The 15,126-nt window shown below is 43.3% G+C and overlaps 1 protein-coding gene and 1 pseudogene across 4 annotated transcripts in view; both read right to left on the bottom strand.

Annotated features, from left to right (window-relative positions):
* The window catches only part of DCAF4 (DDB1 and CUL4 associated factor 4), a 29,782-nt gene extending 22,833 nt beyond the window's left edge, over nt 1–6,949 (bottom strand). For 3 of the 4 annotated variants that reach the window (XM_032623270.1, XM_032623272.1, XM_032623271.1), the window contains exon 1: nt 6,763–6,930. The gene's annotated coding sequence lies outside the window, so the exon portion shown is untranslated. Of the gene's footprint in view, nt 1–6,762 lie in introns of all 4 variants that reach the window. The other variant, XM_032623269.1, reaches the window with a different exon arrangement.
* LOC116748642 lies at nt 4,387–5,343 on the bottom strand (annotated as a pseudogene).
* Nucleotides 6,950–15,126: the final 8,177 nt, after the last annotated feature.

Here is a 15,126-nt window from a genome sequence, read left to right as displayed (position 1 = left end):
AATTTCTAAGAGACCATTATTCTAGAAAGACAATGTTAATCTCAAACAAATAAACAAACGTTATTTAACTTTTTGGAAAATGACTGAGCAATAATTATCAAGTAATTTAAATGTACATGCCTTCTTCTGGGAATAGATATGAAGAAAATAATCCAAAAGGTTTTAAGAATTATATGCAAGATATTTACTATAATTTTCCAACTCACTTTCTAAAGCTAGTAGTCCTCTGTTGCCAAAACCAGACAGAGGTATCACAAGACAAGAAAACTATAGATCAGCCTACCTTATGGACACAGCCACAGATCCTCAACCAAATCCTAGCGAACCAAATCTAGATGCATATAAAAAGGATAATACACCATGACCAAGTAGGATTTACCCCAAGTTCAACATATGAAAACCAATCAATGCCATACACCATATGAACAGAATAAATGAGGGGAAAAACCTCCACGTGATTTTCTCAAGAGATGCAGAAAAAACACCAGACAAAATCCAATACCCTGTCATGACAAAAACTAGGCACAGAAGTAGCTTCCACAACTTGATAAAGGGCATCTACCCCACAGCTAACATCAAAATAGTGAAAGACTGCAAGCTTTTCTCCTAAGGTTAGGAACAAGACAAGAATGTCTGTTCTTAGCATTTCCATTCAACATTGTACTGGAAGTTCTAGCCAGGGGCAATTAGGCAAGAAAAAGAAATAAAAGGCATGCAAACAGGAAAGGAATAAGTAAAACTATTTCTATTGGCAGATGACATGATGTTATACATACAGAAAATCCTAAAGAATCCACACACACAAAAACTACTGGAGCTAATAAGTCATTTAAGCAAGGTTGCAGGATACAAGATTAATATATAAAAATCAGGGCTTCCCTGGTGGCGCAGTGATTAAGAACCTGCCTAACAATGCAGGGGACACAGGTTCGAGACCTGATCTGGGAAGATCCCACATGCTGCGCAGCAACTAAGCCCAGGCGCCACAACTACTGAGCCTGCACTCTAGAGCCCGCGAGCCACAACTACTGAGCCTGAGTTGCACAGCTACTGAAGCCCGTGAGTCTAGAGCCTGTGCTCCACAATGGGAAGCCACCACAATGAGAAGCCCGCGCACTGCAATGAAGAGTAGCCCACGTTCGCCACAACTAGAGAAATCCCGCGCGCAGCAATGAAGACCCAACGAAGCCAAAGATAAGTAAATAAATAATGTATAAAAAATCAACTGTACGTCTATACACTAGCAATGAATAATCTAAAAATGAAATTAATACAAAACCATACACTAGCGTGACATTACATTAGCATCAAAAAGAATAAAATTATTTAGGAATGAACTTAACAAATAAGTGCATAACTTGTACACTGAAAGCATAAGACATTGTTGAAAGAAATTAAAGAGGACCTACATAAATGGGAAGACATCCATGTCATGGATTGGAAGACTTAACATGGTCTACAAATTGATGTACAGATTTAACACAACCACTATCAAAATTCCAACTGCCATCTTTGGAGAAATTGACAAGCTGATCCTGAAATTCATATGGAAATGCAAGGGACACAGAAGAGTGAAAACAATCTTGGAAAAAAAAGCAAAGTTGGAGGACTCACACTTTCCAATTTCAATGCTACAGTAATCAAGACACTGGTACTGGCACAAGGATAGCAACATAGATCAATGGAGTAGAACTGAGAGTCCACAAATAAACCGATATATCTATGCCAATTGATTTTTGACCAAGACCATTCAGTGGGGGAAAGAATAATCTTTTCAACTGCTCGGACACCTGGACACTCAGCTGCAAAAGAATGAATCCGATCCCTACTTCACATCATATATGAAAATTAACTCATGGATTCAAGCTCTAAAACTGTAAGACTTTTATAAGAAAACAAAGGTATAAATCATGAACTTTCAATAAGCAATGGTTTCTTAAATATGACATCCAAAGCACAAGAAAAAACAGATTACGTAGACTTCATCAAAAGTAAAAACTTTTGTGCAAACACATGATCAAGAAAGTGAAAAGGGGGCTTCCCCGGTGGCACAGTGGTTAAGAATCCACCTGCCAATGCAGGGGACATGGGTTTGAGCCCTGGTCCGGGAAGATCCCACATGCCATGGAGCAACTAAGCCCACGAGGCACAACGACTGAGCCCGCGCACCTAGAGCCCGTGCTGTGCACCAGAGAAGCCACAGCAACAAGAAGCCTGTGCACTGCAACGAAGAGTAGGCCCCGCTCGCCACAACTAGAGAAAAGCCCGCGCGCAGCCACAAAGACCCAATGCAGCCAAAAATAAAATAAATTAAAAAAAGAAACAATCACCATTCATTTCAAAAAAAAAAAAGAAAGTGAAAGGACAACCCACAGAATGGGAGAAAATATTTTTAAATCGTACATTTGATAAGGATCTAGTATCCAGAATATATAAACTCAACAAGAAAAAAATAACTCAATTAAAAAATAAGGAAAAAAATCTGAAGACATTTCTTCAAAGATATACAAATGGCCACTTAGAACACGAAAAGATGCTCATCATTAGTCAATAGGTAGATGAAAATAAAAACCACAATAAGATACCACTTTATACCTACCAGGATTGTTATAATAAAAAAAAAACCTAAAAAAAATAACAAGTATTGGTGAGAATGTGGAGAAATTGGAACTCTCATACACTGCTGGTGGGAACGCAAACGCTGCAGCCACTTTGGAAAACAGTTTGGCAGTTCCTCAAAAGGTTCGACATAGAGTTACCATATGACCTAGCAAAATCCAGCAGAAATGAAAACATATGGCCATATAAAAATCTGGACAGTAATATTCATAGCAGCATTATTCATAATTGCCCCAAAGTGTAAACAATCCAAATTTCCATCAACTGATGACTCAATAAACAAAATACAGCACATCCATATAACAGAATGTTATTCAGCCATAAAAAGAATGTAGTACTGAGGCATGCTACAATGTGGATGAACCTTGAAAACACTATGCTAAATAAAAAAGTGGGACACAAAAGGCCACACACTGTATTATCTATTTGATGTATATGAAATCTCCAGAATAGGCAAATCCAGAGGGAGAAAGAGAGAAATGGTTTTCCAGGTGCTGAAGGAAGAGGGGTTACAGAACAGGGAGTATAAAGGTTCAGGTCCTTTTTTTATAGCTTCTCGAAAATCTACTTTTCTGTTATGAATAATTGCTTTTTCCAGTTACCCCACATGAGTTGATAAAGACTCTGATTAAATTGTTTTATGTTTCCAAGAATAACTGTTATATCTTTTTATTATCTAGGTGGTAGCTTAGAAAAATTTTTATAGAATTTTAAATGATTTATGGTGTTCCATGTGTTCTAGTTTATGTTTTTCTAGGCAACATTCCACCAAATTACTAGCTTTCCAAAGGCTGTAGTACCATTTATAGTACTTTAGTATGACAACAGTTTAAAAAAATTTTTTTAAATTTAAGTATAGTTGATTTATAACGTGTTAATTTCTGCCATACAGCAAAATGATTCAGTTACACATATATATTCTTTTTTAAACATCCTTTTCAATTATGGTTTATCATAGGATATTGAATATACTTCTCCGTGCTATACAGTAGGATCTTGTTGTTTATCCATCCATTCTATATATGACAGCTTACACCTGCTAACCCCAACCTCCCCCCGCCCCTCCCCCCTGGCAACCACAAGTCTGTACTCTATGAGTATGACAGCAGTTTTGTTTTAAAGCCAGAATCAAGTTGAATGTGACTCTAAACTAAAATTTATGCTTTGTTCATTTGTAAAACATGGATATATTGGTGTCATATTTCCTTTATTCTGTTTGATTATACACTTGTTGAAAGGTAAATTTACAGATCAAATGATGAAACTTCATGTTTCAGTAAAAGTTTTTTCAAGAAAAGAAAACTTGTCTTTTTATTTAAAGCTTCATGGGATAGAATTTATATTTAATCAAAATGACTAGATAGGATCCTTTTGCAGAGTCAGTCTAAAAGAAGCTAAATGGAATTGGTAGATCTTTTGGTTTTTATATCTACTTTACTATAGGACTCCCAAGCAGGTACAGTACATTAATATGAAATACTTTGAAACCCATAATCTTAAAAAAAAAAAAAGTGTGGGAGTTATACAAAAAGATCATATATCACTAGGTAGGAAGTTGAAATGACTGGCTGTGTAATATTTTTTAAAACCTCCATTTTGGATCAGCATACATATCCTTCCATTTTTCTCCCCTATTTTCAGTAGCATTCCATTTTGATGTTTAGCATAGCAAGCCAGAATAAAGTTTTATAATTCAGCAATCCTGAATTCTGAGTCATATTAAGATAAAAATGGAAATGAGACATGTACTGAGGAAAATTAATTTTCTTATTCTGTAATGTCTAATTCATCTTCTTCTTGCTGATCCCCTTAGTCCACAAGTGGACACCTGTCCTGTTGCAGACACTTAGCTAAAAAAATCTCTGAAAAGGCAACTTTGAATTTGCTCTTACAATATACAAGTGAGATGGATAATCGGGTGAATACCTAGAGCTTCTGAAAACCTCAGATCTTCTCATCAATCTTTTGTATATTTTGGTAGGCACCAGTGTATACCTCTGAAGCTTTGCTCTGAAATAGCATTTCAGTAGTGATAAATTCTGAAAATACAGTCCTTTACTTTCTGCTTTTCAAAACTGCCAGCAGTTTCCTCCAGATGAGCGTTGTTTGCACAGCATCCAGGGTAGCTCTCTGTAAGTGGGTTCGCCATGAAATAACAGGTCCAGCGGATGGGTGTGCTCACTTGTTCTTTCTACTTCAGGTAGCTGCTTAGCTTCTCCATTCCTTGATGTTGATGTCGCTGTGAGGTCATCTCGTTTCATTTCTACAATGGTTCCTTCGGCCGCAAGTCTCAACTGTGGTGGCACACCGATAATCCTTAAGTTCGGCACACTCCTCAGAGGTTTTTCCGGCCCTTGCTCAAATCTGGGGTCTCTGCGGAGGCCCTCTTGCAAGAGAGTCGGCTCTGCCTCCCAGCCGGGCAGTTTTCTGCGCAGGCGAGCCGAAGCCTTGGCACAGCTCTCCAAACTGCTTCCGGTTTGAGCGGCCCAGTTTCCGGGTACCGCTTCCTTCCCCTCCCACAAGACGCCCTTCTGGGCCTGGCCGCCAAGTTCCGCCGGTGCCACCCAGAAAAGGCCCGGCCTGGGGGCCTCAGGCTTGTGGGGTGGCAGGCAGCCTCCCTCCCGGCCTCTGTGAGAGTGGGCCCGGTCTCGGCTGCGGCCCACAGCCGAAATTCAGCACGGAGCGGAGGTTCCACTGCTCGCACCCGAGCAGCCGCCTCAACATCCTGCCGAGCACGTGGCCCGTGGCCCCGGGCCTGGAGCCTAACAATGCCTCGGCCTAGGCCGCGCCGGGGCCACAGTGCTTATTTTTGGGGTGATGAAATGTTCTGGAATAAGATGGTCGCACAACCTTGCGAATATTCTACAAAACCTGCCAAACCGTACACCGTAAAACGGAGAATTTTATGGTATGTGAATTATATCCCCCAAACAAAAAAAGATTTTCTACTACAGCAGTACTATACCATTTATGAGTGAGGCACATCCTAAATATCCAGAGACAGGTTCATGGGGATTACAGAGGATACTGGACTGCATCGTGGAAAACGCTAACACCACTGGTTTGAAAAGCCCTACGCAAAATGGCCTCCACAGGGGGCTTGCCGTGGCCACCCTGCGTCGGCGTTTATTTAAAACTCTACCTCACAAATGAGGAAACGGAAGCTTAGAGGGCCAAGCATGGTGCCCAGAAAGACACACTGCGTGGGGGAAACGGCATTCCACCCCTGCTGGTCCGGCCCCAGGACGCCACCTCAACTACAATCTCCACCGTTATTTAAAACTGGAGTGTGGGGCTCTGGACTTTTGTCTCCTCCAGGAAGCAGTGGCCTCAGTCTTCTTTCCTTTGGGCTGTTTCTGCGTCTGCCAAGGTCTGTGGACCACACCACGCCCGTCCAGGGGGACGGGGTGTCATGGTTTCTAAGGATAACTGGGGAGACGACGAGGCTTCCTGGACACGGCGAGTGGAAGGCGTGGCTTTGTCGCTACCGTAACTCGGTGTGGAGGTTACCTCGGGAAGCTTGGGTTCATCCCACGGCTCTGTCACTTTACTAGTTCGCGAGTTACCTCGGGTAAGCAACAACCTCACTAGGGCTCTTCTGCGTCTGACGGAGGTATTACACTACCACCTACCTCACTGGGCTGGTGTATGGAAAGCTTAGTTAAGGCCTGTAAAGCAGTTGGCAGTGCCTAAGCACTCACGAGGCGCTTGTGTTAGCTGTTATGCTGACCTGTTTGAAAAAATCAACCTCAACCTCAACTTTCAGGTAAGCCGCCACCAAGGGCCCGCAGTCCAGCCACTGGCAGGTGTTGGGTGGCAACTTCACATCAGGATTTAGAAAAACGCTCCTTCAGGGCGGACACGGAGCGGTGACACTCGGGGTCCCCCTCCCCCCGTCTTTACGGCGGCAGATCCGACAAGACGCGCGAGCTCCACCCGCCCACCAATTCCTCCCTCACAGCCGGAGCTCGCCGGCCCAACCAGCCACCCACGCCAGGGTCGTGCCGGCGTTCCACGTGCTCGGCTCCTCCCCGCCCCTTTCTCGGGCCTTCCCCCGACCCCCATCCCACCCCGAGCTCTGTCGGGGTAGCAGCAGCCGCCCCTGGACCGACGCCAACAGTACTTCAGTCAGCGTAGACTTACTTCATCAGAGCGGCCTTTCCGGCTCTCCCTTGGGCGCAGGATCGGCAAGAGTGGGAGCTAAGCGTAGAAGGACGCGGAAAGACCGAGGTCTAGAATCTGCCAGTAAGTTGTGTCCGTTCTCGCGTTGTCTCAGCGGATAGGGCCATGGCGGCCACCCCTTCCTTCTCAGTGGACGCGTTTTCTGACTGTCTACGCCAATGGGGCGGATCTTAGAGAGGGGGAAGGGATTGGGAGCTCGGCTCCGCCCAGGCCTGGTGACGATGCAGCGAGTCGGCTGCAGGCTTGCTTGGGCTTGGCGCGTTTGGGGCGGGGCCGGGCTTGAGGGCAGGGCCGGGGCGGGGCCGGAGGCTGAGTTCGGACCCCGGGAGCTCCGATGCTACCTCTTCTCTAGCGGTGGGAACCTCTCCCAGCACCGGGTATTTTCTGTGTCCAACCCGGTTGACAGGGAAGCCCTCTCGCCGCTGAAGATCCCTACCTTTAAAACTGTTACTTAGAGACGAGGAAAGATTGTGTTGTGGAAAGGTCGAGGGAGGCTCTGAGATGAGTGTGAGGAAAGAGCAACGCGTGTTGAACTGGTGGTGACGTGTTTGGTTGTGACCTCTGGTAGCTGAGGCTGCTCACCCTAGATCTGCGTGGCTCCAAGGTGCAGAGGAGCATGCCCTGAACTTCAGTCAGGAGGCGTTAGTTCTAGATCTAGTTCTGGTTCCTTCTTGCTGTGTGACCTAGGGCGAGTCTCTTCCCTTTCTGTGCCTTGATTTTTTTTTTTAAATTTTTTAATTAATTTATTTATTTTTGGCTGTGTTGGGTCTTTCTCTAGTTGCGGCGAGCGGGGGCCACTCTTCATCGCGGTGCGCGGGCCTGTTACTGTCGCGGCCTCTCTTGTTGCGGAGCACAAGCTCCAGACGCACAGGCTCAGTAGTTGTGGCTCATGGGCCTAGTTGCTCCGCGGCATGTGGGATCTTCCCAGACCAGGGCTCGAACCCGTGTCCCCTGCATTGGCAGGCAGATTCTCAACCACTGCGCCACCAGGGAAGCCTCTGTGCCTTGATTTCTTCTGTTGAAACAAGGAAGTTGATCTAACGTTCTGATGTTCTTGCCAGTGCAAAGTTTTGTTCATACCACTGATACTTCCAGAATGGTCTCTTTGTGCTGTGCCTGTTCTAGGTATCAGTTGACAGCTGTCAGATCTAAAAGAAAAATGTAAGTCTGTGAAGGGCTCTTGACCAGAAGTGACAGTTTGCTTTTTTTTTTTTAAATCTAGATCTGGTTTATTTTTATTTTTGTTGAAGTATAGTTCATTTACAAGGTATTAGTTTCTGGTATACAGCAAAGTGATTCAGTTATACATATATATATATTCTTTTTCCTGTTCTTTTCCATTATGCTTTATTATGGGATATTGTCTATAGTGCCCTGTGCTATGCAGTAGGACCTTGTTGTTTATCCATTCTATTTATACTCTGCTAACCCCAACCTCCCACTCCATCCCTCCCTCACCCACCTTCCCCTTTGCAACCACAGGTCTGTTCTCTATGCAGAAGTCACAGTTCTGTGAGGAGAGCTGGGTTCAAATGGGCCAGGCTTGGTTGTTGCCACGAGCAGGCCTGGCACACCATGTGCCCTGTTAACCCAGGGCCCTGTGAGTGGCTAGACCCATTAGAAAATAGGTTGTGGGGTTTATCAGTTGTACCTGTGTGTGAAAGCATTTCAGTAAATAACAAGGAAAGTAGGATTCCGCCTCTAAAGGATTTTGTATAAGAAAGGGTGTGGAGTGGGAAGAGGTGATGAGGGTAAGGAGGGAAGTGAGTATAGTCAGAATAAAGGACAGCTTCTTGAAGCTTGAGCTGCCTGGAAGAGAGAGCAGAGAGAGAAATCCTAAGCTGAACAAACAAGCTGACTGGAAGCCTGTTCATGGAGTAGTGAAGCATTCGTTTTGGCTGGATGGGTAGGGAGTCTTGGAAGCAAAACTGACAGAATAGGTTGGGTCAAATGTCAAGGGTAAGGAGCTGGCAGAGGGAGCCTCTGAAGGTTTGAGAGTTGGGGAGTGATAAGACTAGAGCTGTGGTTTAGGGAAATCACCTGGGCAGCACTGTAGAAGAAACTAGAGAGGAAAGATTGTGGAAGGCAGCTGGAAGCTTCCTTAGAAGCTTAGTGCAGCTACCGTGCCTGCAAAAGATAGTCAGGGTTGAAACATAGTGGTGGCAGCTGGGATGGAAGGGAAGGGTAGAGTCGAGACATTTCAGAGGAAGGAGAACCTGTAAGACTTGAACACTGTGTCAGAAGTCAAAAGGATTCCAAGCTGAAGAGCCAGGGTCACGGGAGGAAGTCAGAAGGAGTTGGCTTGGGGCTTGCTGAGTGAATGAATGGCAAACAGCCAGCCAGAGGGGTCTCTTGAGTGTTCACTGAGGGAACCGGGTATAGGCACAGGATATGCCTTGGGGACCTGCAGCAGGCATGCCAAGAGAAAGGATTAAAGAATATTTGCAAATCAATGCACAAAGGAAGCTTGACCTTGGGCAAGTCTTTTGGCACCTCTGAACCTCAATTTCCTCATAGGTAAAATGAGGATAATGATACCTGCTGAAGCGGGTTTTTTCCCCAAATATATATATAATATTTAAATATATGTATTTATTTTATTGAAGTGTAGTTGATTTACAATGTGTTAATTTCTGCTCTACAGCAGAGTAATTCAGTTAGACATATATATATTCTTTTTCATATTCTTTTCCATTATGGCCTATCACAGGATATTGAATACAGTTTCCTGTGCTCTACAGTGGGACCTTGTTTATTGAAGAGAGTGGTTGTGAGGAGTAAATGCAGTGACCATAAAACACCTCACTGCTTGGTCTACACTCCCATGGGCTGGGCACCCTTTATTATGTGGATGGCTTGATATGTAAATAGTGCATATTATCAAAAGTGAGAATAATTTCTTTTTTTCACTTTATCTCCAGAATTTGAAGCCAAGGCAAATATGTTTTTCTTTGAAACGGCACCTAAAATGAATCAGCATTAACTTTGACTACATTAAAAAAAAACACAATACTTTTTATAGTCCTTGTCATGTGCCACCTATTTTCTAAGCCCTTTCCATATATTGTTCTTTTAATTACAGCAACCCTGTGAGGCAGGTACTATTAATATCACCACTTTACTGATGAATTGAGTCACAGAGAGGTTAAGTAACTTGCTCAAGCTAGTGAGTGGCAGAGCCAAGATTCAAACCCAGGTAGTTTCCAGAGTTTGAGCTCTCCAGGCGAAAACTATCATAATGAAAGTCGAAAGACATACTCCAATTTGGTATAAAATATCTACAGCTTGTATCACAGAAAAGGCTAATTTTCCTAAAACATAAAGTGCTTCTACAAATAAACTCAATAGAAAAAGGAGCCGCGGCTATACCAACTATGCAGAAAAGGAAGTCAACATGAAAGGGTGCTCAACCTCACTCAGTGTAAGGAAAATATAGTTTAAAACTCCTCTGACATATCCTTTTTCATAACCAGATAGGCAAAATCCAAAAGTTTGTTAGTATTCAGTGAAGCTCTCATACAAGCTCTAAGGGAGACAATTTGGCAATATATCAATATTTATCAAAACTAAAAATGCATATACCTTTGACCTAGCAGTCAGACTACTAGGAATTCATCCTAAAAATATAGTTGCTTATGTGCAAAATAACTTAGGTACATGGAACATCGTGTAATAGCGAAAGTTTGGAAGCCATCTTAGTGTCCATTAGTTAAAGACTAGTTAAAAAAGTAATGGTACATTCATTCAGTGGAATACTGTGTACTTAAAAAAAAAAAAGGAGGCTCTTTATATACTAATGTAAAATTACCTCCAAGATAGATTCTTGGTGAAAAAAGGAAGGTGAAGAACAGTACATAAAATATTACATAGGGTAGGCTTCCCTTGTGGTGCAGTGGTTGGGAGTCTGCCTGTCAATGCAGGGGACACGGGTTCAAGCCCTGGTCTGGGAAGATCCCACATGCCTCAGAGCAATTAAGCCCGTGTGCCACAACTACTGAGCCTGTGCTATAGAGCCCGCACACCACAGCTACTGAAGCCCGCGTGCCTAGAGCCCGTGCTCTGAAACAAGAGAAGCCACTGCAATGAGAAGCCCACACACCACAACAAAGAGTAGCCCCCGCTCGCAGCAACTAGAGAAAGCCCACGCGCAGCAACAAAGACCCAACACAGCCATAAATAAATAAAAATTTAAAAAAAAATTACTTAGGGTGAAAAATATGTGTGTATGTATGTGTATCTCCCTGGAATGATATCAGTTACCTCTAGGGAGGGGACCTGGGTGGTTAGGTGACAGGGATGGGAGAGAGCTTTTCACCCCATTGTACCTTTTGAATTTTGACTATTGGCATATATTACCTATTAAAATATAAAATTTAAATGTTAATTAAATCTGCATACTATGCACAGCAACCAACTGCAGAAGTTGTTCATTTTAAGAGGTGACATGTAAATGAGTTTTTATTTATTTATTTTTTTTTTTTGCGGTATGCGGGCCTCTCACCGTTGTGGCCTCTCCCATTGCGGAGCACAGGCTCCGGACGCGCAGGCTCAGCGGCCATGGCGCACGGGCCCAGCAGCTCCGCGGCATGTGGGATCTTCCCGGACCGGGACACGAACCAGTGTCCCCTGCATCGGCAGGCGGACTCCCAACCACTGCGCCACCAGGGAAGCCCTAAATGAGTTTTTAAAGGAACTAAGACATCTGTCAAATCCCATCATGGAGACACGGATCCAAAATATAATCAATACAAGAGAAACATAATCAACATGTTCATTATGTGATAACAGTCCACCCAGATCCCAGAAAAAGGAATCTTTTCATCAGAATTTACCAATGTTTATTCAGTAGTATCCAAGGGATGTGAATGTCTTGGTCACTGGAAATCTGGATCCAGAGTAATTCTCCAGTCCTTTCCCTAACGTGAATTAAACATCCCACAAAACTCTCCAAACCCCTTATTATGATTACACGTTCACTGAACTGCTGATGACCGATTCTATGACTCAGGACATGATTCTGGGAAGGAGGGAGCCCTGAGTAATGGGCAAGAATATTCTAGACACCAGGAAGTTATATATCCCAGTAATAATTAACCTATAGTATTGGTATTCTAGGTACTTGGGTGGACTGAAGCAGTTTCCAAGGGTCTGGTCCAAGTAACTGGTAACATCAAATGTTGGGATCCAGAAACCCAAGGATGAGACTGTGGTGCTTCTAAAATATTATTCTTAGCTAGTTAGCAGCCTGACCAATTTAACAATTAATAAAAACATGCTTGATTCAGAAAATTTAAGAAACAGAGAAGCATAAAATTAAAAATATACCCAAATTACCTATGATAAATCCATACCTCCAAAAAACCACTGTTAATATTTGGATGTCTTTATTTCTAAGCATGTATTTGTTGTAGTTGTTTATATAGTTCATTAATTCCTTCAACAAATATTTACTGAGCCCTTGGAATGCCATGCCTGTTCTAGGTGCTAGAGATGTAGTTGTATTTTTTTAATAATTAAAAAAAAATTCTTTTTGAAACAATCACAAACTAATAGAAAATTCCAACTATGTACAGAGAACTTTCACACTGGAATACTTTTAGTTGTATTTTCTGCAAACAAGGGTATTCTCCTACATATTCTCAACGTAACCATCAACATCAGGAAATTAACATTTTTAGACCACTACCACCTAATCCTTGGTCCCACTCAAGTATCACCCATTGTCCCAATACTTTTCTTTTTTTTTTTTTTTTTTTTTTTTTTTTAAATTTTATTTATTTATTTATTTATGGCCGTGTTGGTTCTTCATTTCTGTGCGAGGGCTTTCTCTAGTTGCGGCAAGCGGGGGCCACTCTTCATCGCGGTGCACCGACCTCTAACTATCGCAGCCTCTCTTGTTGCGGAGCACAGGCTCCAGACTCGCAGGCTCAGTAATTGTGGCTCACGGGGCTAGTTGCTCCGCGGCACGTGGGATCCTTCCAGACCAGGGCTCGAACCTGTGTCCCCTGCATTGGCAGGCAGATTCTCAACCACTGCGCCACCAGGGAGGCCCCCCAATACTTTTCTTAAGGGCAAAAGGATCTATTCAGAATCACATGTATTTAGTTATGTCTCTTAAGTCCTTTTTTAATTTTCATAACCTTGACACTTTTGAAGATTATGGTCCAGTTAATTTGTAGAATGCCCCTCAGTTTGGGCCCTCAGTTTGGTTTTGTCTAATGTTTTCCATGATTGGATTCAGACTGCATGTTCAACAGGAAAATCAGAGAAGTGACATGGCATTCTTCTCATTGCATCCTATCAGGTGGCACGTGATTTTGGTTGGTCCCATTATGGATGACGTTAATTTTCACTTCTTGATTAAGGTGATGTCAGCCAGGCTTCTGCAATGTAAAGTTACTCTGTTTTTTTAATTTAAAAAAGAAAAATTAAAAGAAAAATTGAAATAATTAAAGACTCACAGGAAGTTGCAAAAATAGTGCAGAGAGGTCCCTGTACCTTCCATATAACTTCCCCAGTGGTAACATCTCATATAACCATGGTACAATATCATTCTTTTTTTTTTTTTTGCGGTACGCGGGCCTCTCACTGTTGTGGCCTCTCCCGTTGCAGAGCACAGGCTCCGGACGCGCAGGCTCAGCGGCCATGGCTTACGGGCCCAGCCGCTCCGCGGCATGTGGGATCTTCCCGGACCGGGGCACGAACCCGCGTCCCCTGCATCGGCAGGCGGACTCTCAACCACTGCACCACCAGGGAAGCCCCGATATCACTCTTTATCTTTTGTAATTTGGCTAGTATTTGTAAGTCTATGTAAATATCCTACTCTTTGTCAAACATTCAATTAATTTAAGGGCTTATGGTTTCCTCTGTTATTCAGTGGGTTAAATTCATGCTTATCATTTATTTTGATGCTCAGATAGTCCCAGTTTTGCTAGTAGAAGCTCTTCCTACCTACTTCTGTGTTCTTTTGACATGTTCTCATCATTCTTTTCTGGCAAAAGATGTTCCAGGCTCATCTTGTACTTTTCCTGCCCAGGCCTGGAATGAGTCATTTCTCTAAGGAGTCCAAGTCCCATTTAGTGGAAATTGGTATTTAGAAGCCAAGATTTGAGTGCCAAGTGTACTCATTGCTATTAGGGTATCCCTATTCCAAGGATACTGGAACTCAGGGTTGCAGTTGGGAATATATACCCACACACTCCCACACACAACACAAACATGCATATGCATTTACATCTACATTTATCTATCTATCTATCTTGAAAACCATGAGTTCACACCAATACTTCCAATTGTAATCCATCACCACAAGGCTCATTCAAGTTTTTTCCCTTTCTATATTTGTATCTCCTTTCTTCAACAGTGAAGTTCCCATTATCTTTTTTTATTTACTTATTTGAACAGTCCCTCTGTATGTGGCCATACATAGAGGCGTCTCTGCCACTACTCCCTCCCCAATGCAGATGCCCTCCTAACCCCACACAGGTTCTGAGAACCTGTGGTGGGACATACTCTCCACCCCCCACAAAGAGGTTGCCTTCCTCACTCCTCCTGGGCTCCAGCACTCCATGTGAGAATATAGTTTTGGAGAGACAAAATCCTTAATTTCAAGGAGCTTACATTCTAATGGTGGGGGGGGAGGGGAAAAAAGAAATAAAAATAAAACATGAGGTAATGATAAGTGCAATTAAAAGAAACAGGATAATGTGATAAGAAGTGACTGGGGTGCTACTGTGGGTTGGTCATGTTGGTTATTCCCTTTATGTACCCCCCCATCCTTTGCCCTGCTCTCTGCATATCTACAAAATGTATTATGTTGGCTCCTCTGCAGCCTGCTTTCTGATTGAGTTCAACAAGCAGGAGATTGGTGAGTGGGAGGAGAGGGAATCCCTTGCCTGACTTGGGATGTATTATCTGCTTGCGGCGCCTCCTCTGGCTCCAGCTCTCATCAGGCTCCAAAAATTCCATTTCCTCCCCTTGTCCCTTCAAGGCTCCTCGTGGTAATAGGTTCCCACTGTTGCTAGCTTGTGGGTGCCCCAATGGCCTTGTCTCTTTTTATTCTGCTTACACTTTTTTTTTTTAACATCTTTATTGGAGTATAATTGCTTTACAGTGGTGTGTTAGTTTCTGCTTTATAACAAAATGAATCAGTTATACATGTCCCCACACCTCCTCCATCCTGCATTTCCCTCCCTCCCACCCTCCCAATCCCACCCCTCCAGGTGGCCACAAAGCACCAAGCTGATCTCCCTGTGCTATGCGGCTGCTTCCCACTAGCTATCTGTTTTACATTTGTAGTGTATATGTGTCCATGCCACTCTCTCA

The sequence above is a fragment of the Phocoena sinus genome, chromosome 2 (genome assembly GCF_008692025.1).
Source record: "Phocoena sinus isolate mPhoSin1 chromosome 2, mPhoSin1.pri, whole genome shotgun sequence".
NCBI classification, from domain to species: domain Eukaryota; kingdom Metazoa; phylum Chordata; class Mammalia; order Artiodactyla; family Phocoenidae; genus Phocoena; species Phocoena sinus.
This window is presented reverse-complemented; position numbering and strand designations above follow the sequence as displayed.